This window comes from Cavia porcellus, unplaced genomic scaffold, assembly GCF_034190915.1.
Source record: "Cavia porcellus strain 051 isolate PalLab524CR breed Dunkin Hartley unplaced genomic scaffold, mCavPor4.1 scaffold_29, whole genome shotgun sequence".
In the NCBI taxonomy this organism is placed as follows: Eukaryota; Metazoa; Chordata; class Mammalia; order Rodentia; family Caviidae; genus Cavia; species Cavia porcellus.
Window position 1 is genome coordinate 44358447 of NW_026947512.1, and position 26310 is coordinate 44384756.

Below are 26310 nucleotides of genomic sequence, written 5' to 3' on the forward strand. Positions count from 1 at the left end.
CAGAGGAAAAGAAGTATTTTTCATAATGGAACACTTTCAAATGTCCCACAGAACAGATCCATCTGGGGCCCCTGGAAGCCTCTAAATGCCCAGTCCAATTCCCTATTTCCTCTTGCTGCTATCTAAAAATAAAAATGCAAAGTATGCCAATCAGACCTGGAAAAATCTCAGAGTAAATTAGTTCAGTCCTCTTGTTTTAAAAATTCAGAACACGTCATTTCTCGTGGAGCTAGACAAGACAATCCTAAAATGTATATAAAATCAGAAGAGACTCAGTACAGCAAAAACAATCCTGGGTAACAAAACCTAAGCAGGTGTCATAACGATCCCAGACTTGAAGTTATATTAAGAAGTTACAGTGATTAAAACAGCATGGTAGTATGCAAAAACAGGCACATGGATCACTGAAACAGAAGAAAAGAAGCAGAAACAGCCCCAGGCACATACAGCTATTTGATCGTTGACAAAGGGGCCAAAAACATACACTGAGGGAAAAACAGCTGCTTTAATAAGTGGTACTATGAAAACTGGATATCCAGATGCAGAAGACCTGTAACACTCTTCCTGCCCTAAAATAAATTCAAGTTGGAGCAAAGATCTAAATGCTAAAACAGAAATATTTAATATGCTAGAAGATAAAATAGGTAAAACATTTAAAGTCCTGAATAGAACCCAATAGCACAAGAACTGATACTGCGAATCAACAAACAGGGTCGTACCCCAAAATGTATGATAGGTATTGTGAAATAGGGAGAAAATGTTCAAGTAGGGAGGGAACAAGCAAAAAGGGGGGAAGGGAAGAAGAAAAAAGTAAAAAAGAAAATGAGAGGAAGGAAGACATGGAAGCAAAGCTTTTATAAATTGGAAGAAGAGGAGGAGTTGAAGGGAGGGAAGGGAATGAGGAAAAGGAATCAAGTTATGCCATACACTGGGCAAATGCTCCATGATGAATGTGACTATGGTGATGTATGTCTACAATGTGTAAAATCTGATTTTTAAAAATGGAATGATATCAAATTAAAAAGCTTCTCTACAGCAAAGGAAACCACCCAAAGAGTGAAGAAACAACCTACAGAATGGAGAAAAAATTGCCAGCTGCTCCTCAGACAGAGAGCTAACATCAAGAATACATAAAGAACTCAAAAACAGTAGAGCCTCTAACTTAAATGGCCCATTTGGGAAAAAAAAAGAGCTGCTGAAACGAACAGACACTTCTCAGAAGAAGGACAAACAGCCAACAAATACATGGAAAAACGCTCATTGCCTCCAGCTGTCAGAGAAACACAAATTAATACTACACTTAGATATCATCAAATACTTTATCATCAAAAAATCTAATAAGACTGGAAAGGATGTGAAGAAAAAGGAAGTCTACGACATTACTGGTGGGAATAAATTAGTACAACCACTATGGAAACCAGAAACTAAAAACAGACACCGCATTTGATGCCATCCCCCTTCTAAGGTATCTTCCTAAAAGAGTAAAATTATGTTTCAGAGATACATGCATGTCCACGTTTATAGCAGCCCAATTGATAAGAGCAATAGTTTAGAACAGTGAGTAAGTCCAGCAATAGATGAATAGGTATTTCTTGTGTATTGCTACACAAGAGAGTATTACACTGCCACAAAGAAAGATTAATTTAGGGCATTCAGGGTAAACGGATGCAATTTGAGAACATAACACTAAGTGAATTCTGTCAGACACACAAGCTCAAGTTTCAGATGGTTTCTCTTATACGAGAAATACCAATAAAGAACAAAATAGAAGAGAGGTAAATAGGAAATAGAGAGAAGTTCAAATCATCCCCCAAACTACAAGTTCCACTTTTTTAAAAAATGTTTCAATATACATGCTAGTTGGTTTCATTTATACTATTTTATCTTAGTTCATTAAAAAGAAAGATTCATTATTATGTTTGCTTCTTTTTTGCAAGAATCTTTGTTTTACTTTTTTTTATTTTAAAGAAGGTACTAAACATGACAAAACAGAAAAGTAGATCAGAAGAAAACAGTGTAAGTGACACAGATTTCCAAGCAAGATAACGGGAGATCTACAGTGGCTACCATAATATCTCTTGTTTCCTTCTAAATATTTGTCTGTATTTTCACATACAATGAATTCATACAAAACAAAATAGTATTAAACTGATCAGAACAGGGTGATGAAGGCATTATAATCCTCCAAAACCAGACATCTTTGTTGCAATGTCTTACTCTGAGTAACAACTTTGAACAAAATGACACACAGTGTAATAACTACTGTTATCCTCTTATGTTTGATTATGAAAATTTGTTTTATTTTCTTATTAAATCAATAAATCAATGGATAAAATTCAGAAGGTGATGCCTGGGCAGGAAGCAGCTGCAGTCACAGCGGAAGGACAGAGAGGAGCCACCAGGACACGAGTGCAGCTCGCTGTGTCTTCTCTTCTGGGTTTCATGCCGCGGTTTGAGCTTCCTTTATTTTGTTCTTTCATACTCCCTTAACACGTCTCTCTTCCTGGCTTTGAAAAGGTGCTGTGAGCGAGGTGTGCTAGCACACACCTGCAGCCGGACCTCTGGGAGGCTGACAGGAAGAGGATCACGGGTTCAAGCCCTACCTGGTCAAATTTGTGACTTAGTGAAACCCTGCTTCAAAATGTAAAACATGAAAGGGCTGGGAATACGGCTCAGCGTGAAGGCCCTGGGTTCAACCCCAGGACAATACACACATATGTATTCTAGTGAGAGCCTTCTGAATTTAGTGGCGGACGTCAGCAGTGATGAGGAACGCAGGTCGAGGTGTCCCCTTGCTGCTTTTCCTCTTAGGCTGAGGCCTTTCCTCCCTTACGATTCAGGGGACCTAAATGCGTGGAGAGAGGCTCTGCAACACGCGTGGCTAAGTGGGGCGTGGAGACTGCAGGAGGGCAGAGATCAGAGAGCCGCTCTGTCAAGAGAGCCCTGCAGGAGCAGTCAGGTGCCCTGCCCTCCCTGCCCTGCCCTGGGTGGACCTCCTGCCTTAGCGTCCACAGAACTATGGAGCCTAAAATCTTTTCTTGAGAATAGATGGGAACTCTCTTTGAAAAATGTCAAATACCATGGGCATCACAGTAAGGGTCTCTCTCTCTCTCTCTCTCTCTCTCTCTCTCTCTCTCTCTGTCTCTCTCTGTCTCTCTCTCTTTCTCTCTCTCTCTCTCTCTTTCTCTCTCTCTCTCTCTCTCTCTCTCTCTCTCTCTTTCTCTCTCCCCATACATAGCCTGAACTTCACAGTGGTCCTTCAGCCACTTACTACCTGACTTTTGATGCTCTAGTGACACTGAACTTTTTATTGTCCCCCAAATACGTCCCCTTGCCTAGTGTCCTTACGGCCTCCTCCATGTCATCCCCCTACCAAGAACTCCTTTTCCAGTGATCCCCCCTGAGCTCCTCATGCCTCTGGCGAAAGGTCTCCCACTCCTTCTCTGCCTGGAGCGCCTCGGCCTACCCTCAGAGCCCCCTTCCAAGGTCATTCTCTAAGATGACCCTCACCCTGCTGCAGCTCCTGTAGGACCCTCTACTGCTGATCCAAGGGACTGAGGTCTGGACATGATGCTCCATGAACACAAATGTACTCATAGAAGACAGTGAGACAAAAAAAACCAGAACTCTCCTCAGAAAACACAAGCCCAAGGGTCGCCCTAATTAGAGTACTGCTCATACCCTATCCTATTACTTCCTCTAGACAGACTCCCTCAGTGGTCTGCAACGTGGAACTGGCCTCCAACACCCAGCACCCAGCGTGAAACACAACACATCTGACCAACACGCAGACTAGTTCACTGGTTCACACTGTGCCATCAGGGTGATGGGGTCACTGCCGAGTGGATTTTAAAAGGAAAAGGAAGGAAGGCAGAGGAAAGAAAGGCAGAAAAGGAAGACATTCTGCCTTCTCCTTCCTCAGCTTACTCCATCCCAGGACAGCATAGTCCTTCGAATGTTCCTGTCCAGCTGTGCACTACTGTAATGTTCTGTTTGGTGACAGACCACAAATACTCAGTGGCCCCATGAGAGTCCATCACAGACTGCCTTTGCAGTCACCTTGGCTTGGTGGCTGGCATATAAGGACCCTCTCCAGGGCCTCCCTCAGATATGTGTCTCAGAACATACCCTGCCATTGGTCAAAACACACTGGATATGTCCTATGAAGTTTGCTTTGAAGACCAGAATATGTGCCCCATATCCTTCCCAGGATCACAGAGAGACAGTCAGACAGACGGACAGACAGGGAGGAAGAAAAGCCAGCCAAAGGGCTATCTAACGAACACCAGAGACGATGCCAGGCTGAAGGCCAGGGAGGTTACGATGAGGGGCTGAAGCCTAAGAGGCCGGGACACCCCTGTGTGAACTAGGGGCCCACGGAGCCTGGGACCTCTCTGACATCAGTGCCCCCGGCCCGTCTCCTTCAGATGCCCAGTTACAAATCAGGAGTACTGAAATGCTCCTGCTTAGACGCCTCTTAATTAAGCACACACACACACACACACACACACACACACACACACACAAGCGCCCTTGGATTTTGTCTGTTATACTTTTGTTCCCAAGTCTGTTTGTACTTATTCAGAAATTACATAATTAAAAAAATAATATTAAGTAAATGTGCACATCAGCCTGTCAAACCGCGTGGGCCAACCTTCACCAGGGAAACCCAGTGACAGCCCCTTTATTTCTCTTCCTTGTTTTTAAGCACAAAATATGTCACACCTGGAAGTAATTAGCATAATTTTTACTAATTTATAGCTAATTACACAATTACTTTTCTACGAAAGGTTCTGGAAAGACACTTGAAGTAAGTTTCACCAAATCTAGTGGCAAGAAATTGCTTGAAAACATTTTGTTAGCTTCAAACATTTAGGAGGAGGGAGGGAGAACACCCAATAAAGTAATTCCTTCCTATTTCAGAGTGTTCAAATATGACAGGGATATAATTTCTCCAGTAATTCACAGCGCAGAATGTCTAAGTGTCTCGCTGACGCAGCCTACCAGAGAGCGTGCAAGGGAAGAGCCCCAAAGGAAGTGCTGGGCAGGACCCAGGAAGAGGCCCCAAAGGCATTACTTGGCTTCCTGCAATTAGTTTTTCAGCAGAATGAAATGCTGAGATTGCCAACAACGGTTCTCTCTTTAGAAATAAACCAGTCCCTGGGCAGAAGGTGACCCTTGTCGGGTGTCTTCCTCAGCTTCCCCCAAAAACTGTGAGCTCAAAAAGTCTGTGATGCATTGGAGCCAATTGGCTCTGGACATCGAGCTTCAGGATGTCAGGGTCTGAGTGAGTTGCATTATTTAAATTTTGCACACAGAGATGGAAATGCTCCTCAATTTATTTGGCTAACATTTGGCTAACAAAGGGCTCTTGCTCCGTGCCTTTTGTTCAGTGGGAAGATTTATAAAGAGAACCATCTCTCCGTCCCTAGTTATGCAGAGAAGGAAAAAATATCAAGTAAACAGTGAGTATTTATTAAAAACTGGTTTAAGAAGAGAGAAATTGATATTTTAAAAGGAAAATAAGCAGTTCCTTTCTCCAGGAAGCTGAGAGTGTGGAAACCAGAGCTGCACACAGGAAGCACATGGCCTGGCGTAACATCAGCCCAGGTGGCGTGGCCTCCAGCGGGCTGCCTGGGATACAAATGCTGCTGAAATAGCACGTGGCAACTGGAAGCCAAGAGCCAAGGACACGGTCACAGTCACGGAGTCCAACGCTTCATGGTGCCCTGCTATGGAAGTCACATCATTGTGGTGAGAATAGGACTCTGTAGGGCCCAAAAGAAGGACTTGGGGGAGGGAGGAGCTGTGATGATAAACTATCACAAATTCCCCAGTGGCAAAAGAATGGTAAAGAATCAAGACCACTCTGGGAGCCATCAGCCCTGGGTGGCAGCCTGAAATCCTGAATTCCGGCCAGTCTCTCTCTCAGGATTGGATGAGAACAGAAGACAAGAAAACAAGGCCATCTGACTGTAGAAGACTGTCATCAGAATCAACTGGGAGGCAGAGAGGGTTGCTGCACGCATTCGCAGTAGAGGTAATAGCATGTATCAAGGCAGATTCTGGATTAAAGAAAAGTCTTAGAGGTGGTTATGGCTGGGGTTAACTATGTCCCTAGAAAGACCCAATGTGTTGACGGCCTTGTTGCTGATGGGCTTTTGGGAAGTGCTCAGCTCCCTCAGCCTCTAACCTCATCTATGGATTAGCCTGGTGGCCTTACTGGAACACGATGAAAATGGGAGGTGGGGCATAGTAAAGAGGAATGGCTCATGGGTACATGACTTTAGACTCTCTATCAGTCTTCAGCCCCTTCCTCTCTGCTTCTCTTGCTCCTCTGTGCTTCCTGGCAACTGTGAGTTGAGCAGCTTCCCTCCACCACCTCCGTCTGTGTGATGTTGTGTCTCACCACAAGCCTAAAAGCAATGGTGCCAGCCAACCATGGACTGAACCCTCTGAAACTTTGAGCCAAAAGTAAACCCTTCCTCTTCACCTTGATATTCTCAGGTATTTTGTCACAGCAACAGAAAGTCGAGCAATATCATATATTGCAATGATTTGTGTGCCTCTAAAAGGCCACAGTATATAAACAGATACATTGTGTATCTGTAGTGTTAAAATGTCATGTTGGGATGATCAGGAAAAACTAAGTCACCTGTGCTAGGCAGGAGTTGGCTGGTGGGTGTGAAGAATGAATATCAAGGTTAAGAAACACTGGGTTCTAGGAAGCCTCTTCACAAGTTCCTGGAAGGGCATATTCACCTCCCACCTTCATCTCCTCACTGAGGGTGAATCAGTCCTTTCCTCAGCAAGCTCAGTCCCTAAACTTGTCTGTCCTGTTCAAGCTGTACCTGCACTCGGATTTCCTGGTTTGCACTCTGGCGTTGCCGCCTGGGTTGCAGTGGCCTGGGAACAGAAGCTGAGTGGTACATGGGGCAGCCCTGCCTCTTAGCACCCAGCATGCAGTGGCAGGCATGAGGAAATGGGAGCAAAGCTGAGCTGAGCTGCTCTGCAGTCTCAGGTCCCATATAAAGAACCTAGAAGGTGTCCAGGGTCCGCCAGGCTTACCTCAAGGCCGCTGAGACATTTTGGCAATGGAATGTCCCCTGCCTACCACCAGAGAGCTACGTTAATAGCTTACATTTGGCATATTTCTTTTCACTTTTTCAAATTACTTTCACAGCTGCAGTCATCTGACCCTTTCACAAACCCTGTGGGGCAGGTAGGCAGAGGAAGTCATTAACAATGGCCACTCCCCAAGGACTTCCTGATTCCACCAACAGGTAGGCAGGCTCCGAGCACCTGTGGCCTCAGCGTGGTGGCCTTCTGCAGGACAAAGATGGAAAGGGCCTTGGCCTTGCTTACAATCACCAGGAGAGGACAGAAGGCAGCTGGTGGCTACCATCCTGAGAGATGTCCAGAATTTTCTTTAAAGTGAAGCCATGAGCAAGAGACACTTGTGCTCTGCAAAGTCCTCCCAGGAGGTGACAGACAGGACGTATGAGCGGGAGCTGGGCACAGGCAGGGATCCAAAACAAACATGAGACCCCAGGAGCTAATGATCCAGCAGGCTCCTAACCCTCAGCCTCCACATTTATAAGGAGAGACGTGGATTCCACGGGAGGATGTGGTGAGTGCATGTGTGTCACATCCCTGCTTTGTGAACTCCAGAGGCAGCACCGACAGGCAGGCAGTCGGAACTCGGAGCCAAAGCATCTTAAAGACAAGTGCAAACTAGGTACCCGCACCCTGCAGCCCTGGCGGGCACAGAAAGAAAGGAGCCTCCTTAAGGCACGCGCTGGCCCCTCCCAGCACTATGTGGCCAACTGTCTGCCCCTTTGAACAGTGTTTATTATTCAACGGGGCATGATGAGACTGCTCTGAGATTTCAAAGTCAGCTGGCGGTTTCATTAGAAGCAATCAAGGAAGCTTTGGACAATTAGTGGGAAGGTTTTGACAGGAGAATGTGTACAATCCTGGTAGTTCTCACTAGCGCCTAAGTCAGAGTGCTTTTCTTTCTTCTTCCTTTTTTTTTTCCTGTCCTGAGACAGAAATTTGAATATTCATCCTTTCTCCTACACACCACCATCACAGGGGCTCTAGTCAGCCCTTTGCTCCCCGCACTGTGTAGTGCTGGATCTTTGCCCTGCATCTTCACAACTTACAGGAGGACCACAGCCTTGTAACTCCACATGGCCCTCTGCTGTATGGTCAGGCCTCACACTAAATGACAAGCTTGATGGTGCTGAGCTCAAAAGTCAGTCACAAAGGTCTGTGCACAGCCTAGCCTCTCAGAAGTGGGTCACAGGCCAGGGTTCCATCGCGGCAGGCTCATTGGGCACCTGGAATGGCTGGTACAGGTAAAAGCTTTTCTACCCCCTGCCACAAATCTAGAAAGAATCCCATTTACAGCTAAAGGAGCTGAGATCCAGGGTTTCTGCATGGAGGAAGGTCCCACAGCGAGTGACAGAGCTAGATCAAACTGAGAACCACCCGACTGGAAACCTGGCATCATTTCACAGCACAGTAGTACTCCTGCATGTTCTCAGCCCCCACACTCGAGAGGCCAGCTGTGGAGAGGAACACTTCCAGCAGGACCAGACTGGGGCCACCCCTGCAAGCACACAAGGACAAATTGAAAGGCTCTCCCTGAGCTGCAGAGGGGCTGCAGAGCCTGGAGGCCGGCAGAAGCATCTCACTTGCTTAGGGAGGGCTACTGAGGTCCAGGGCCTCCATCATGAGTCCCCTCACCGCCAGCCAGGATACACTTGGGAAGCATCCATTCTGGACACACAGCCAGAACAGGGGCCAGGGCATCACAACACGGTAGGACAGCCACCTCAGAAACCCATCAGGTGCCAGACAGTCCCTCCCGAGAAGCTGAGGAAGAACTCATGGGTGTGCCAGAGAAGAGTGTCTGCTCTCTATGCCTTACCTTCACGGGGGTGTTGCCCCCTCGGTAAGGAAGTTGGCTTCTGGAACTCATTGAATTTTTTCATGCAGCAAGGGTACATAGGAGAAGAGACAGTGGACTTGGAATCATGAAAACAGGGTGTCGGTCCTGACCTTGCAGTTAAACTGTCTGTGACACCCTGCAAGTCACTTCTCCTCTAACACGAGTGGGTGGGGGCAAGGAGGTTTTGGGCTGCTGGCTCTGGATGCCGATCATTTCTAAGCTGCGTGGGGGTGGCGTTTCCTTCCAGTGCTAATTTCAGGATAGGTTAATCAGGAAGCAGAGCAGGAGCAGACAGAGAAACAGGGGCACAGCCAGATGGACAGAGACAGATCGAAGAAGGGGAAGCCACCTAGCCAGAGAAAGAAAGAACAGTCTGGTGGTATGGAGAGAAAATTAGAGCCCCTGATGTAAGCAGAGTCTTGCCAGTATTTCTGGAAACAAATAGTGACAGATTGCTAACATGTTACAGTGAAAATTACCAACATGATCAGACTTTTGCACCACAACCACCACCTCTTGTTATCCCATTAACAAAACTGAAAAGACCAAATTGCTAATAGGAGAAAGCATTCATGTTATATTACAGCACTCCATCCTGCATGGCGACCCAGCCCAAGGACAAGCCAGGAGGCACCTGGAAATTCCCCAGGAGCCTGTTCGCCTTGGACGGATTTAGGGGAAGCCCCAGAGAGCCTCAGCCTCCTCCACCACACCCAGGAACACCTGCACATACCACTAGGCTGGCTGCCACTGCCTCTCAGGTGTCTGCTCACATTGCTAAGCCAGGCTGGGACAGGCTGTCAGTCATTCCTTGGAACAGGAGCCAGTGACCTCTAAAAGTACACAAAGGGCCAGCAGGGAGGGACAAGAGAGCAGCAGTGTGGCTGACTCTAGTGCTGCAGAGTCCAGGTCACTTCCATCTGCTCCTAGAACAGACTAACCCAGGAGAGGTCGTGGAGATTTATATACATCTCGTCCATTCTGGCCCTGCCCTCTACAGCTAGGCCAGAAGGAGCCCAGATTCCTAATTCCTTTAGCCCACAGAGCACAGGCTGGCATCTCTACCCAAGAGGTGTGAGGGATGGGACATAGCTGACATAGAAGTATATACCCGGGCATTGGAGGAGGGTCTGTCCTCTTTTAGTTGTGAACAGATTTCCTGCGCAATCAACCATCATCCAGGGAGAGCAACATTAGGAATTTACTGTAAACTCACCTCTCACTCAGAAAAACCCTCTGGTGCTCGCAGTTTGTTTTTTACCCTGGGATAACAACTGGCTACCCCAAGCCCCCCACTACCACCCAGAGGCCAGAGTCAGCTGCGGGTGGTATGCCCTGGTAGTCACTCAGAAAAGTAATTGAGCAAAGATTGTTCTGAGTAATTGAATGGCAAGGGCTTTTGTGTACCAAACAGGGACTTGTCTTTGTCAAAAAAAAAAAAGTCTTTACAAAGTACCCAAGTGCTGGGTGTCAGACAGGACAAGTTTTTTAATCATGTTAAAATGATTTATTTAAATGTCAAGCCATGTCACCTCACTTCCTTTCATTTTTCAAACTGTTTGTGTTTTTTCTGGATGATAAATTTATCTTCAGACAGCCTCAATATGACTAATTAACTTTGAAATATAAGAACCAGATGTGTGAGTTGGAGAGCTTTCTGAACTAACGCCAGACGGGCTGGTGGGTTTTTCCTTCCTTCTTCTCCCCTTGTCTTCCCCTCTCCCCCGCTACTCCCCACTCTCCTCCCTGCCTGCCGCCCTGAAATTACCAAGCGGAGCTGCACTGCAGAAGTGGAGGCCCAGAGCTCCCGCTGGCGGGCAGCACCTGCTGCTCCTGCTCTGGGCTCCTCACAGGGGCCTCCCCAGATCCGGGCTCCCCATCAAGGAAGCCAGGACTGGCAGAGTTGTCTCTGGAGGAGAAGCTGGGAAGATTTTCCCTGCCCACCCTCTCCTACTTGAATTTTCAGTCTAACACAAAATGGAACTGCCAAAGCACATCAGCCTTGTATAACCAGTCACCCTGCAGTGATTTCTCCCGAGAAGATCGTCCCTGTACTGTGCTCCACAGGGCTGTCTCCTCCTCCTGGTTCCATTCTGATTGCACCCAGGCACTCATACTGGAGAGGAAAGGTGTGGGAGGCTACCAGGGACCACAGGCCCATATGGGATGCTTCCCAGCAAAAGCTGTGTGTGTGTATGTGTCTGTGTGTGTGCCTCTGTGTATTTTGGGTCTGTGTGTGTGTGTTCACTCTCTGGGACAAGACTCAGAATAACTCAAAGTAACTCAAAATAATGTTATATGATAGCAAAAAAGGAAATCCACTTTTCACAGCAAAGTAAAAACGATCTGAGTAAAACACAAGCTCAGTGCCTCAATTTCCCCATTAGAAGTAAGCCAAGGTTACGTGAGATCGTGAGTATGAAAGTGCTATGAGCACTTTCGGAGACATGGAATACATCTGAAGGGATTATTAGGGTAATTACACCATTATTCTATCATCAGAACCATTACCGTGACGGTGCCTCTGATGTCTGAGACTCCTCACCTGGAGTAGTCTCATGTGCTTGCCTGGTCAGGAGAGTTGCTCGCTGTGCCATGCCCCACTGGAACCACAAACAGGGACTTGACCCTTTCTCCTATCCACAAGATGCCAACGGTGTGGCCTCCTGCACCTCAGAGGAGAAGAATGCCAAGTTCAGGACTCAGACTCTATGCTCTGGCAGAAAATGACTCAGCTACCATTACACCCAAGCCCTTGTGTTGTTGAGGGGATGGGCAAATAGTCCTTCACAGAAGATCCCTTCTGTTCACGGCACAGCAAGGCAGTGAGAGGTCTGAGGACAGCCGTCCACCTGCCTCTCTAAACCAAAGCTTTGTCCAGGCCTTGAGGACAGTGAGAATGTGTCAAGTGACCAGGATTTGCAGAAACATCAGGAGGAAGGCAGGCTGCCTGGGAGCCTCCCATTTCCCCTGCCCTGATCTTGGCCCCATTTCTTCCCCCAGATATTTTCTTATTTTCAACAGTGTGTCACCTAATCCCTAGCAAAGAAAGAACATCACCCTTCAAAGATGTATTCACAGTTTAGCAGGCGTTTCTGGGAACTTATGAAGAAATGGGGCTGCAATCATGCAAAAGAACAGAGAGGAGGCAGCAGATGGGGTGCAGGGAACAGGCCTGGGGCTGCAGGGACAGTGGGCCAGGACTGGTGGGTGTGGCTGGGAAGGGGTCCCTGAGAACCGGCCTGGTATCCCCCCAATGTACCTCCCAAGAGAGAGGGAGGGAGCACCCAAACACTGGGGTGGCGAGCCCCAGCACCTGCATTTGGGAGCATGCCCTGGACTTCCTGCAGTGAAGGGCAAGGCTGTGGGAACATCTAGAGCCACAGCTTCCCTTAGTGTCTCCCCCCTCCCGGGTAAACCCACACGTGGACAGACAGCTCACTAATCCAGGGCACGGCTCTCTACCATCATTTTCTCTCCGCCTCGGCAGCACTGAGCCCTGACCCTTCATCTGACTCCTGAGGGAACCTTCCTGGAACTAAATGTCCCTGGCCACCACGATCCCTGCGGTCATCCTACCAGATGCAGCTGAACCCAGCATCCTGGTCCTTAGACCCACAGTGCCCCGACCCCACCCAGGAAAGAAATCCAGGTCATTTTCTTACTATTGATAACATTTCCTGCTATGTCAAAACAAACTAAGATACTTAGGAAGCTCACTGAATCACAGGCTCTAGACTAACGGAAGACTGGGGAACAAGAGAGTCTGGAAGGTGTGGGGAGCACACAGACAGAAAGCCAGCCGAGGTCCCCCGGAATGCAGTAGGGACCCTGTCTCCCATCACACTGGAGCAGGGCAGGCCTTTTTCCAAAAGCTTCCCTCCCAGCTTCCTCCACTTCTGGCTGGGACAAGGAGATCTCATGCACGGGTAGGAAGGTACTCCCTTAGCTGTGACTGCAGCAGCCCATGCAGGGACATCCATCGACTCCACAAACACCCCCAGTGCAGCCGAAAACAGGGGGCTCAGGCCAGCTCTGCGAGCAGGCAAGCACCCCTTGCCTTTAGCCACTAAGTGAACATAACAAGCAAAGAAACTTGACACTGTAGCCGGCAGGAGCCAGCATTTGGGAGCTGTCAGACGTGATGTCTCAGAGACCTGGATCTGAAAGCCCGTCCCCCTGTACAGCTTGAGATATTTAATAAAGTAAAGCCCTCAGGATCAAGGGGCTGGAGCCCTCCCATTCCTTTCTGCAGCTCACACGAAGTGCTTTCAAGCCTGCCTCTAGTCTGTCTCTCTCTCCAGAAAGCCTTTCATGCCGCCTTGCCAGACTGACATTTTGACAAGTTGCCACGAGTGACATCTGATTTGTACAAATTTCAAGACTAATAAATCTACCTGTCAAAGCGGAAACTTTAAAAGGAGCTAAGCCCAGCGGGTATAGTTTAACAGAACTCAAGTTGATGAAACTGTAGGATGGAGAAATTATATCTGTCACAATCCACCCACATTAGTTCTGCAGAAATGTTGGCAACTGAAACAAACGTCTTTCACGGGTGTTGCCAAAAAAAAAATTAAAAATAAAAAAAATTTTTTAATCCGAAAAAGAGATTGTTAATACCCCGAGTAACAAGTAACAGTTCTATTTGTAAACTAACAAATTTTATTTATTTAATTTTTAATTTCATTGCAGATGTTAGGAGGAGCTCTCCTCCTACCTCCTTAGCTGTCTCGCTAGAATCCAGACTTTCCGCTCAAGCTGGGGCCCGTCAATCACTCAGAGGCTCCCCCACTCCACAGTGAGAGGACGCAGGTCAGGCCGCAAAGCAGGACTCCTGCCCACAGCCCCATGTCCCAGGGCCCCTGTGGCACCCTGCTCCCAGAAAGGCATCCCCACAGCGCCTCAGCTCTCACCTGGAGCCCCAATCCTTGCCCATTCTGTGCACCTCTGTAGGATTTTTGTGGTGAATGTCATGGAGACATTGAGGGTGGGGCAGGCGACCAAAGGGAGAATTTCTAATCCTGGTGAAGTTTTTATCTGACTTTTATCTTATCTTCTCTTCCTGTCTCTGAGAGGTGAAAAGCCCACTTTGGTTCATTCCTCCTGTCAGTAATGTTGGGGAAGCCAGAAGTCACCAAGCAGAGGGAGAGGAGGGTGAGGCATTCCGTACACTCAGAAAATTAAGCAATGGTACAAAGTCTGAAAAAACCCTCCCCCACCCCGCCCGCCCGGTGCCACCCCAAAGTCAGGAGGAGAACACAGCCACAGTCACCTGCTGAAGAAGGGCTCCCGGGGCCCCTGGAGGTGAGCTGGTACAAGCCAGAACCTTCAAGGAAACACTGTTATTTCTATCGCCTTGGCTCCTGGGAGTTCCAAATGGGATTTCATTTGCCCTCTCACTCATGCAGTTAAGAAGTAAGCAGAAAGGGACAAAAAAAAATCTTTCTCCTCTTGCTCAGGGCACTCGAGATCACCAGCCAGCTGACTGTAAAACCTAGAGCTTCAGCTGAGATCACACAGTCTTTTCCCTCCCTCCCCACGTTTCCTCCCTCTACTTGGGGAGCTTCGGCTTAGTTTTTACTTGCCTAGAAGCTAACACCTTCTCTTCCATTTCCTGCAGTGCTCTAGGGACTCAGGATGTGCAAATGGTGTTAACAAGGGTAACACTGGGGATGGTGACAATGACTTGGGGAGGTGGGGGTGGTCTCCTATGACAGCTGAAAACAAGCCCAGAGACCCAGAGCAGCTGTCTCTTATGTTCAGGAGCACAATGCCAATCTCTCTGCAGCAAACACGGGTCACCACAGGCTCTGCCCAAGTCCACATTTTCTCCTGTCAATTAAACATTTGTTAGGCAGACTTCTTGTCCAAGACACCGTGCTCAATACCGTATGAATTACAGAGAAGTGTAAAACATGATCTTGTCCTAAAAGACTTCACAGTCCATATGGGGCGTTGAAACCGTGATATAAACAAGACAACAGGGAACAAAGTAGATCCTGGTGAAGAACAAAGTGAGTTCAAGCACAAAACAAAGGCCTGGTAACTGGATCCAGCCCTGCCGCCAAGTGGCCAGGGATCTCACCAAGATCAGTTTCTCTGTTAAATGAATGGGAGCCCAAGGAGGCCAAAGGCCTCTGCATTTTCTGTGAGTTTCTGAGAGAAGATGCTGGGAGGTTTTACACTCAAGAGAGTCTCAGAAACTACAAACAGCTTTACATTTGCTACATTTGCTAGTCATGGTTACTGTCGCCATGGGCTGGGTTGCAGGCCTGTCTTCCCCAGTGGACTCAAGTTAGGATCCAGCAAGGAACAGAGAGAGCTCACGAAGGACCAAAGCAGCAAAGACACAAGTAAGGCTCAGAAGCCAGAAGCTGGAACCTCATGCCAGGTGGGACTCAGCCACACCCTGAGCTGCCTCTGTCTCTGCCACCTGCAGGCGGAACTGCTGCTCCCAACAGCTCACCACCCTACAGGGAGCCTTGGGCTTCCCTGCTGCCTGTAGAAACAGGCAAACCAGCACAGCACACTGCAGAGGTGAAAACAGCAACAACCCCACAGGAAAGCTCGATATGCTTTCCCAGACAGGGCGGGGCAAAATCACAAATGAGACCCGCACATGGTACAAGCAGGAGACCCCCGGAAATCCATCAGCAGGACCCCATGTCCCCAGAAAGGCCACTGCCCCCAGGGACAGTCAGGGAACAGCAGGCTCACCCAGCTAGAACTCTGAGATCTGAAAGGCAGGCAGGGCTGTGGAGCAAGAGAGAGGGGCAGTTGGGCTGAGATATGCCAGAGGTCACATGGCAGACACATGTGGTGGAGCGGGGGACATGTTATCCTGGTAACAGGATTCAGCGTCTGGTGTGAGTCAGCCTTGTGCAGCCTCCAACACATTTGATTCACACTTGGGTCAAAGGAGCGATCTGTGGAGGTGGTTATCAGGAAATCAAAGCTCAGAGAGACTGGGTGTGTGACGCACAAACACATAGCCAGCAGCAGATATAGAAGATGCTGGATTGTGGTTTTCTTCAAGATGGTTACTTTTGATTTTTCTTTCCCTTTAGCAAGATGGTCCCTCCAGGGAAAGTGTCAATTATGGCAAATATGACCAATACAAAAACCGAAAGGTTTTTCCTAAAATAAATATTTCACTTTGTTATTGTTAATTGGACTGGCACTTACTAACCATCAAAGCTTCTCACCTTGCAAACTGGAGGTGTCTCCCTTATAGCAGGCACCACCCCACAAAGAAGTGAAGCAGTGAGCCAGGCCAGGCTGTAACAGAAGTGACAGAGGTGAGGCGCACAGGCTGAGGACACAGCCCACCCGCGGCCCTGGAGGCTGCGGGCCTGAGCAGCAGCCACTCTGCCGACGCCAGGCTTGGCATCTGACAACTCTCTCCCCAGTGCTGTTTCCTGAGCCCAGTGCCTTGTCTGGGGCCCATTACCCACTCCGCAGAACTGCAGTTAGAAAGGCCTGAGGCCCAGCTCTTTCTGCGGCCTCCAGGCAGCATTTTGGGTTTTGCAACCAAAGAGAAAAGAAAAAGGAAAAGGAAAAAAGAAATCTTGAACTGTTTTTCAAATGTTCTGGGTCTTGGCAAACCCCAAAATGCCTTTTGCCAAATGCTTTTTCCCTTAATTTTTAAACCTCGGGTGTATTTCCAGAACAATCCAATCCATCTGCTTCTGATTCATTTACACTTAACTCATTAGGAAGCTGTTGCGTAAGGAACAGTTTGACGTCCCCAAGATCCCGGGGAAGGGATTCTTCTTTCCCCCTTTGGATATGAGAGAGGCATCTTGCCAGCCAGGCATAGCGTGCAAACCCGAAAAAATAGAAAGCCTAGCTTGAACCCTCAAGGCCCCAAGAAGAGAATGGGCCTGTCTGGTGTCCCCGCCTGTCAGGTGCCCTGTGCTGCTCTCCCCTGTACATCATCTCACTATCTCTTCATTACTGTCATCAAGGGTTGTAATAAATGGCCTTGTGTGAGTGTCACAGGCTTTGCCTCATATTCCACACTGCAGACTCATCTGAAGAGGCATTCAACAAACACTCCTAGCCAGCAGAGAGCTTCCAGCAAGGACTTGGGATAGGGGACACAGGAAAGAGGACATGCATCTAAATGCTGGCACCTCCTCTTCTTCCCTTCTGCAATGACTGCGAGTTCCTGGAGAAAGCCTGAAAGAGGGAGGATTGGGCAGCAGGGTGGTTTCTAAGGACAGAAAGCAAGGCTGAGGACAGGAGGGAGCCCAGCCGGAGGACGAGAGGGAGAGGATGACAGAATCAGGCAGAAGCCATTGGCCAGCCCGCGCCACAGCTTCTGCGCTATCCCAGGATCTCTGCACCTCCCTCACCCTTTCCTGAAGAAGACACACTTTCCTCCCATCTCCCATATTTTTCATTTTCATTAGTCACAAACCCTTATTTGATTTTTTAAAACTACAAAATATATCTATTATATATTTGGCCCTACCATTTGCTGAGAAGTCAGGGGACTCATGGCAAAGTGGCCTTCCCTGGAGGACTCTGCAGCCCACCTGGGGACACATTGCCATCAGTCTCCCTCAAGATCCTCCCCCTCACTTGGAACTCAGGTATTCGATGGCCCTTGCCACTTTCTGAAGCAGCTCTGAATTCCTCTTTCATGAGTGTCTTTACAAGGTGTGAAAATTACAGTGAACGCTGCCATCGGGTGCCGTCCAATGGAAAGGCAGGCTCGTAAAAAGAAAATTACACTGTGTCCTCATCCACTTTATTCACTGGATCTGGCACCAGTGACTAGTTCTGGCTCTACCAGTCAAAATGACCATAAAAAAAAAAAAAAAAAATGTTTTCAGTCAATTCAGGACGTCAAGGCACCGGGACGATATAACCAAAGACGCTGATAAAGCAGACTTTCAGAATTGCTTCAGAAAGCGGCTCGGATAATAAGATAAGTGTGCTTGAAGGCAGGGGGAACATTGTGAGGGGAATGAATGGCAACAATGACTTTCACTGTTATAAATTCTTTTATTTAAACCTTCGTCGTGTTTTTTTCTATCACACCTTGTAAGAGCTGTCCACCAGGGAGAGATCTCACGGACAGGACCAATCGGGAACAACTTCCCGGAGACGCTGGTCCTCAAGGAGACAGGCCAGGAAGCCTACACGGGGCTAGACCTCGAGGAAGCCAGAGGAAGCCTCAGGAAAGAGCATAGCACGCTTGCAGGGCACATAGCTGTGTACAGGGATGGAAGAGCAGGCTGGCCTGCCTGCCCCCGGCAAGACTGAGTCACCAGACCCCAGAGGGCACGGGAGAGGGCGCAAGCAGGGGTGGAAGACGCACCGTCTGTGCCGATGTGCAGGGCTCCTGTGGGTGTGAGGACGGCGGAAGTCTGGCCAACAAGTCACCCACTGCCTCCCTCCTCAGGCAGGGACAGCGAGGAAGGGAAAAAGCAAACAAGGCAACCAGGCCAGGTGACTTGGTGTTGGAGGATCCTGCAGTAGGGGGAAGACAAGCCAAACAAAGGAGTGTGTCAGCCGAGGGCGGAATGTTTTCCACTACGAAGGTCAGTGTGTGCCACCCCTGTGCCCGGCACTCCCGCAGACCACCTCGGTGCTCGCTGTGGAAAGGTGAGGCAGGTGTGACTGTGGCTATGGGCTGCCTGTCCCTTCTGACACCTACCATTTAGTTGCCACTGTGAGAGCCATAAGAGGTGGGGTTTTAGGGGGTGATTAGTTCACGCACAGATTAACATCACTAGCACAAGGGTAGGTTCGTTCTCTCAGGAGCGAGCTCAGTGTAGAAGGATGAGTTCGGCTCGATTTTCCCCATCTTGCATGCTCTCTTGCCCTATGCCTTCTGCCTTCTTCATAAGCTGCCAGCTCTGTGTCCCTGGACTTTCCAGCCTATAGAACAGAGAATGAAATAGCCTTCTTTTGTAGATGAATTACCCAGCCTCAGGTAGTCTGCTGTAGCAACAGAAAACAGACTATTATTATCATCATTGTTTACTGGTAAAGAACTGGGGTTGAGATGGTTTATTGTATCCCAAATTCATAAAGAGAACTTGTGGGGACTCTGGGATGTAACCACAATGCCCTGCTGGTTTTGCTCCCACTAGTTCCCCGAATCGTGCCTCCATTCTGCTCTTATCACTGCCCCTGCCTCACCTGCCTTAGCCCACCCTAAAATGCCTGCTGCCAACCCACACCTGCCTAAATCCAGACCCGGCCTCAACTCCCCCCAGAAACCTCCTAACCGCAGAAGGTTCCACCACACCCACCTTCTCTGAGAGCCACCACAGTCATCATCATGGACCCCAGCATCTCACTACACTGCTCACTCTCTGTTGACTTGGTCGGGTGCTCTGTTTATGGATTTCCTGGCTCTGGGGCTTGGCGATGCTGCGGAGTCTAAACCCCAGCCTTGCCCCTTAAGTAGTTCTGTAGCCTTGGGCAGGTTACTCAACCTCTTTAAGTCTATTTCCTTAGCTGTCAGTTAGAGATAAAAGGGTTATTGTCAAGATTAGACAAGAACATGCCTGGCACATAAAAGGCATTGGTGTAATTACAGTTGCTTTTTATTAATAGTCCCGTGACAGACGATGCATGGGCAAAGCTCAGATGCAATGGGCACTCAAAGAATATTCTCAGACTTGATTCCTTGAGCATTTCGATGGCTGTAGACAACAGTGTGGTATTCAGTTCTCACAGTCTTAAAATTATTGCAATTATCTTATTGCATTTAAAACAAACATGTGAATGAGGATACACTGCCATGGCAAGCATCACATAGGGGATCTCCAAACCAGGGCAGGAGCCAGAGGCAGGGCTGCCAGTCATAGCAAACAGCAAGTCCTACCCAGCAGTCCTTGGGAGAGGAAGCCCCTGCTCATCCCATGGTGGGGGGGGAATGTGGTGGGGGGCGGGAATGTGAGGCCCAGGCAGACAACTCCCCAGCCTGACCGGTCCTATCAGGTCAGCTCTATGCAAGGAGATGAGGAGTGAGGAAGAGAAGCAGGTGAGGCTTCAGACTGCAAGTCTGTTCTAGGTGGAGTACAGCTCAGTGGCTGAGTAAGCACTCACCTAGTGCATACAAGATCCTGGGCTTCTTTCCCCAGCAATGCAAAAACTAATAATTGGAATTTTGGCCACGTTTCCCTTCAATGCTGTTTCCAGCTGTCAGTCCCACTAAGCACTCCCTACATTCTGCCCTCAGAAGACTGGGACCCCTTGGCAATGCAGAGAACCTACGCTGTCTCTCTCCTCCTCCTCCACAGCTCCTTCAAAGCCAGCTGCCCACCAGCTGCCCCTAGAGGTACTGGCTGTATGGGTGGTGGGGGTGTTTGTTTGTTTGTTTGTTTTTGTTGCTTTTTTTTTTGAGACAGGGTCTGGCTGTGTAGCCCAGGCTGACCTTGAAGTCATGGTAATCCTCCTGTCCCAACCTCTAGACTGCTGGAATCACAGATGTGCACCAACATGCCCATCAAGATCTTAAGCACTTACAAAGCACTTACAAAGGAAAAAAGAGCCTTAACCCTACACCTCCCACAAAAATAAGGTAAAATAAAACTATCAAAGGGGAAAAATTTTGTAGAGACAGAAAGCTGATATTTCAGTGACAGGTATCTAAAACAAACATCTACTTTGGTTGTATTTTTTTTCATATACACACGTTAGCAAAAAGCAAGAAGAGACTTCTACACAGGACAAACCTGGGGACAGAAAAGGGAAAGGTCCCAGGTGGGGCCCTGGCACTGAAGAGCCAGGACAGGTAGCAGAGGAGCTGAAGGGACGCAAGAGAGGCAAAAGCCAGACAGGGCAAGAAGGCACCCAGTGCCACATCCTCCTGGAGCCCCAGCCTGCAGGTGGCACTGTACAGGTGACCCTTAAGAACAAGTACCAGGCTCAGAGGCAGCTGGGCAGCTGGCCCAAGCTCCTGCACACCAAGACCAGCAGAGCTGGCTGCATGGAGAGGAGAGCGGGGAATATGAGAATGGAGAAGGCAGGCTTTGCAGGTAACCCTGCCCACAGGACCGCAGAGAGTGCCCTGGAGCAGGTGGCCTGCCACCCACTCCCCAAGCAGGGCGGTAGGTAGCAGACATCTCTGCCTCATTTGTGGTCCCTGCACCCCATTCCTGTTTGAATATGGGGGCCTTCCCAGAAGGCACACTGCCCTGCTGATGCTGCCTTGCTGACCTGAGGGGAGCTAGCATTGAAGACAATTACCATTTGTTATGCACTGTGAATGACTTACTGACCACAGCCCTGGCAACTGACTTACTTTCTTCTTTTTAATGGGGATTTAAAGCCCCCAATCTCAAGCACACAGAGACTCCAAGGAAGGATGGCAGGAAGAGTCAAACCCCAAGCACGTCTCAGGCTTTCAAACTGCACAGGCTGTGTGCTTGGGGAAATGTCACTGCTTGGCTGAGAACATACATAGCACTGGCAGGCAGGGAGAGGCAGAGAGCAGGAACTGAATTTAGGAATGACTGGAAGGTCGACAAGAGAGGGGAGCCAAGAGGGGAGCCAAGGCACAGGGTATATGCATAGCAATGAGGAATGCAGCAAGCCTGGCTCAGCACCTCGAGCATCCCCCAAGCCGCTGGGCTTCGAGAAGAAATAGCAGGTCCATGCTGTCTCTGCAGGATGAGACCACAGCAGATTCCTCCCTAATTCCAAACAGTGTGTCTGCAGAGCTCCACACTCGGAACATCGTTCTGCAACCCCCACTGACACCAACCCCTTTGCATACCTGTACACATACACATCTGCACAGTCACACAAGACCTCCCCAGCCTCCGAGGCTTGCTCCTGCCTCCATCCTCAGGCAAGTGTCTTCCTGTCCAACAATACTGACCTTCATCCTCTTGCCACTTAGGGCTCTTCCCCACTCCCCAGAATTCCTGATAATCTGAACCAAGTGTAGATGTAGCCTTTGATGCCATCTTAGTTGGTTTTCTAGTAACTGAGACAAAGTATTCCACACCTAAAATTAAAGGAGGAAAGGTTTATTTGGTTCACAGTTTGTGTTGGTTTCAGTCTATAATCAGCTGGATCCAAGGCAGGATAGTATTGCAGAGAGGCATCACAGAGGAGAAATCATTCATGTCAGGCAGAAGCCAGCAAAAGCAAGTAAGCGACCAGCAGCAACACAGCAGCTCTTTCTGTTTCTGATGTCTAATCTGGGCTACCATTTGGACAGGTAGCACTCATACCCTTATCCTCTCATGGGCAAATCAATCCCAGCATCACATCCTTGATCCCAGCAGTGCTCACCCTAGCTCCAGTCACCTCCAAAAAGCCCCAGTGAGGACCACATGAGGCTTTAGGGGACATCCAAACCCAAGCCATAACAGATTTTAATCTGTGCTTGCATCATTTCTGGAGGTTAAGGACATTTTGTTTTTCCTACTGACGGTGGCCTCCCCCAAGCTCAGGGACACTGCCACTTGCTCTTCCTGTGCCAGCCTTCATGTCCAGCACACAACTAAGCATAGTCATGAACGTGGGGCTGACTCGACTGTGAACCTTCTTTTCCAGCCCAGACACCACAGACTTGCATGACTAGAGAGAGTCTAGGGCCCCAGGAGACATACACCCTTCCCTCCTCCTCCCGTCTTGGGATCAAAGATTTTTGTCCATGTATTTCTTTCCGCAAGCAAAGCTGTTTCACAGAGAGGCCATTCCTTTCCAGTCTGGTCAAACTGAAACTTCTTTGCCTAAAGCTTCCTCACATCTGGTGGCCCAGAGTTGCCATTTCATATCAAAAGATGTCAAAAGCTCTGTATAAAAAACCCCAGCACATATATGAGATTGGAGCAGCAGAATTTAGCTTACTTAACTATGGTAAAGTCTGGTTAAGGAGACTACAGCTGTTTACCCAAGAAGTAAATATCTCTGAGCTCTGGAGGAAGGCAAGACTTGCCTGGCAATTTTACTATCTTGCAAGGGAAAAAAGGAGAGGAGAAAAGGGAGATAAAAGATGAAAGGTGACAATCTCTAAAGTTGGGATCACTCTCATGTTGTAGCACAAGCCAGGAATAAAAGGCAACCACTCTCACAGGCTCCCTGAGAGCTGGCCTGCTCAAATCGGGAGCCATCCTCTACTGCCTTCTCGACACAAGAGTCAAGGGCCACGTTCATGGGGAGATAAATGTTCCAGGCAGGAAAAAATGGGGGTGTTTCCATGGAAAGAAATGGGCAACATCAGAAGGCTGTCATGTCTCCTCTCTTCTAGAATATAGTTTTATGTTTAGACTCCAATAACCTCATAACCAGGGCAAACTTCTAAACTCTAAAAGAGAAATTCTCAATGGTGAGCAAGATGGTACAGCAGGAAATGAGCATATCATCCAAAAAGAAATCAGAAGTAGGGAGGAGCATGAAATTTGAAAAACAATATTTTGTAATTTGCATTAAAGATTTTTAAAATGCTTATGGACTATCAATTGCAGCAAGTGATGCCCAGTAAAATCTCCTTAGATGATGTGATGTGAACTACCGTTTTAAAGAAAAAAAATCTTAGAAAACACTAATTGTACACTGTCTTCTCCATTTCACAGGCAACTGAGACCCAGAGAAGGAAAGTGACCGACACAAGATCACACAGCTGCTTTTTAATCAAACTGGAAAGAGAAACAAAATCACAGATATCTGCATTACAGCAGAATTAATCTTCTTACACCTTTCGCCTTTTGGGGGCTGCCATGACAAAGAGCTTCACCCCAGGTTGCCACTCCTGGCCCCGGCCTGGAGTTCTGACCACCTGAGCACAACCCAAAGCCAGAGCTCTCCAACGAGGTGTCACAACATCACGTGGAAAACCGCGATCTCTGACTCACAGACTGGATTTGTTGCCTGGGTGACTCAGAACACTGCTTAACCTCTCAGAGCCTCCATGCAGTGGATACTGTGATGGTAAATTTTGATCCTTGATTGTGCACTTGATCAGACTGGGACACAGCTAGGGAATTAGTGGATACACTTCTGGGTGTGTGTGATAAGAGTACGTTTCCAGACACAACTGGTGTGTGCAAGGCTGGCACGCAGGAGACTCATCCTGAATGCAGGTGGCATCCAGTGGAATGGGATCAGGACAGAATGACAGCAGAAGAAGGAAGAAGCCCATCACGACAGCTCTCGCTCTCGGGGTGAGCAGGTTTCCTCTGCCCCACCCTGCCACGTGACGTTCCACCTCGCCACAGGCCTGACACCAACAGAGCCAGCTGGCAGTGGTCTGAAACCACCAGCCAAGATAAATGTCTCCTCCTTTGTGCTGTTTTCCTCAGGTATTTTGTCACAGTAACAGAAAACTAACATTGGTACCCACCTGGCAAGGCCACCTCACTGAACTGTCAGACACAAATGAAACTAACATGCATGCTATTTAGCAAACAGCTCATTTTTTCTAGCTTCTCCAGCATCATTCCTGAGTCCTTGACTACAAAATATCAATGACACCTCCTGAGATCATCTAATGCTCATTTGATAAGAAAATCAAGGGTAGGCCAGGCATGCCATAATCCCAGTACTCAGGCAGGAGGCAGGAGGACTGCTGTGAGCTAAAGGCCAGCCTGGGCTTTAAAGTGAGTTCAGGACCAGGCTGAACTCAATAGTGAGACCCTGTCTCAAAAAACTACAGAAAAGAAAAGAAAACCCAGAGTCACTGAGAAGAGCCCAGTTTAACCCTCTGCCCCTGACAACACACTCAGTGGAGTGGCAGTGGCTGGAAGCGCTCACTGCCCTGCTCTGAACCTGCTGCCGCGGGTGCTCTCCCAACCTCTCACCCAAGGAGAATCCCAGAATCTGTATGCACTTTCATAGATTCTCTGCTGGGGGGTCGTTTTAAGGCTCCTCTTACGAAAATTGCCCTGGAATCTTAACCACCTTAGCAATTCTCTTCCTGGTCTCCTAAAGAAAGAGCTCAAGCAAAAAATAAGAAATTTAAACAAAACATAAGGAAAATTTCCCTGATGTGTCGTCGGTTGAAACTAATAGAGATTTGAATCTATTTCTTGTGCCACTCAAAGTTAGTGACTTAAAACAACAAATCCTGTTACCTTATACTTTCGGAAGCCATGAGTCTGAAATGGTTTTCACAAGGCTCGAATGAAGGTAAAGGCAGAGAGTCAAGTCCCTCTCTAGAGGTCCTGGGGACAAGCTGCTCCCCCACTTCTTCCAGCCCATGTTCCTCTTCAAAGCCGGCAACAGCCACTCAAGTTTACATGAGGCCATTCACCCTAGGTCCCTGACCACCTTGTTTTACTTACAAGGATCCTTGTGATGACACTGAATCCATGAGATAACCAGGGCCCTCATCCCTTCTCAGGAGCTGCTGACTGGCTGGGTCCCCCTGCGTCCTTAATTCCCTCACTTGCGTGACCATGTAACACCATGTATTTGCAGGTTCTGGTAACTAAGGCATAGACATCTTTAGGGAACTATTGTGCTGCCTGCCTCATGCCCAGACCGCTTCCTTCTTTAGAGACGCTGCTGGCTGATCAGAACAGTCGTTTCTGCCTCAGATCCCAGCTCCAGTTCCTGTTGAACAAAACCCTTCTGCAGTCACCATGAATCCATGGGCCTTGGCTTAGATGTGAAATCTGTTTGCTGGCCCTGACTATACGTGGTGAACTCTGGAGTAGGGCAGAATTGTCTGTGAAATGTTCGTCTTTGTAGGCCATCTCAGAGTGTTGGTAGTCCCAGCCAAAGGCAGAGATTCGCAGAATATTTTTCTCCTATCCCATTTCTGACATCCAAGTGACTTCACTGGCCACATGGGCCCTCGCTACGGGTCACTGTGGATAGCAGGATTGTCCCTGGTCAGTGTTCCTGGGGATTTTCTGAGCGCTGTTCTTGCTCTGCCTGATGCTGCCTACAGAGCCCTTTCCCTCAGGACACACCATCTTCCCTGAGGCACCCTAACTGCTGCCTTCAGGAGAGAGAACGCACTGCCAGGCCACCCAGCAGACCAGCTGGAAAATCACATCTGTGACACTTTGCCTTAGAGGGCAAAAGCCAAATATGTCTGACAAACAGCATCATCATGCCTGCCTGGAGTGAGGTGCCAGCTGCCTCTGTTCAGACGCTCCAAATCCTGGCTCAGACGTGAACCCAGGGTCAGAGAAATAAAGGGGGATAAGTAAAGATCCCAATAAGGGGCAAAGCATCGCTGTGTCCCTTGAGCAATGTCCCGGCTCTCCTGTGACCTGGATATAGAGTTGGGACAAGTCACTTCAAGTCCCTGTGAGCCCTCATTTCATTGAGCCTAAAAAAGAAATGTGAAGCAAGATTAATTCTAGGATTCCTTAAAACCTTCATAACAAACAGTGCTGGCTCCCACAGCCTGGAGTGATTCCAAAAAG

The 26310-nt window shown here is 48.4% G+C and overlaps 1 long non-coding RNA gene across 1 annotated transcript; it reads right to left on the reverse strand.

The window, feature by feature from the left end:
- Positions 1–17948: 17948 nt before the first annotated feature.
- LOC134473952 (uncharacterized) lies at positions 17949–19431 on the reverse strand. The gene is made up of 3 exons (XR_010044457.1): positions 19225–19431; positions 18624–18847; positions 17949–18436 (listed from the first exon to the last, which is right to left on the reverse strand). It is a non-coding gene; the product is annotated as an uncharacterized LOC134473952 (long non-coding RNA).
- Between the last annotated feature and the right edge of the window lie 6879 nt (positions 19432–26310).